Consider the following 757-nt stretch of genomic DNA (forward strand, 5'->3'; position numbering starts at 1 on the left):
GTAATGGTATGTTAATATTGTAATGGTCAATTAGTGACCATTTGAATGTGTGTGAGGAGGAATTGAAGTGAGTAAGGATGTTGGTGTTGAGCTTAGGCATGCTGCCCTTGGTGACCTGCAGGACTGGTTGTGAGTCCAATAGGTTTGGGCAGCTATAAATGGAGTTGTATAGGTTCAATTGGTGCAAGACCAATTGCACATGAAACTAGACACATAATGGCACAACTTTGGTGAAGAAACCCTGCCCAGAAAACCAAACCAAGTTGACCTAAAAATTGCCCTAATCCGGGTGACTTACATTCTGCCTGGGAAAAATGACCAAATGAACAGTGTTCATTCATTTAATCATAACTTAGTGTAGAGAGGTCCAATTGACCTAAAATTTTACCAACAGAAAGATGAGACATATACCTACAACTTTCATGGAGAAAACAAACTCAAATTTTGACCATAACATGTTCAAAAATTGACCTGTAATTAGTGTACAAAAAGGACAGAATTGGTTCTGCCCAAAAAATCTAAAAAATTACAATCCGGCCAGTTATGGTGTTTAGGCCATAACTTGAGCTACAAAACTCCAAATGGAGTGATTCAAAAAAAGAAATGTAACTAGACACAATAAGGAACAACTTTCATGAAGACAATCTTACCAAATTCCTACTGTACAAATAACCAATGGAATAGAAAACTTAGTACTTGAAATATGAAAATTGTGAATAACTAACACTAAGCTTTGAAATGGTATTGGCAACCAATA

The sequence above is a fragment of the Hevea brasiliensis genome, chromosome 2, assembly GCF_030052815.1.
Source record: "Hevea brasiliensis isolate MT/VB/25A 57/8 chromosome 2, ASM3005281v1, whole genome shotgun sequence".
NCBI classification, from domain to species: Eukaryota; Viridiplantae; Streptophyta; class Magnoliopsida; order Malpighiales; family Euphorbiaceae; genus Hevea; species Hevea brasiliensis.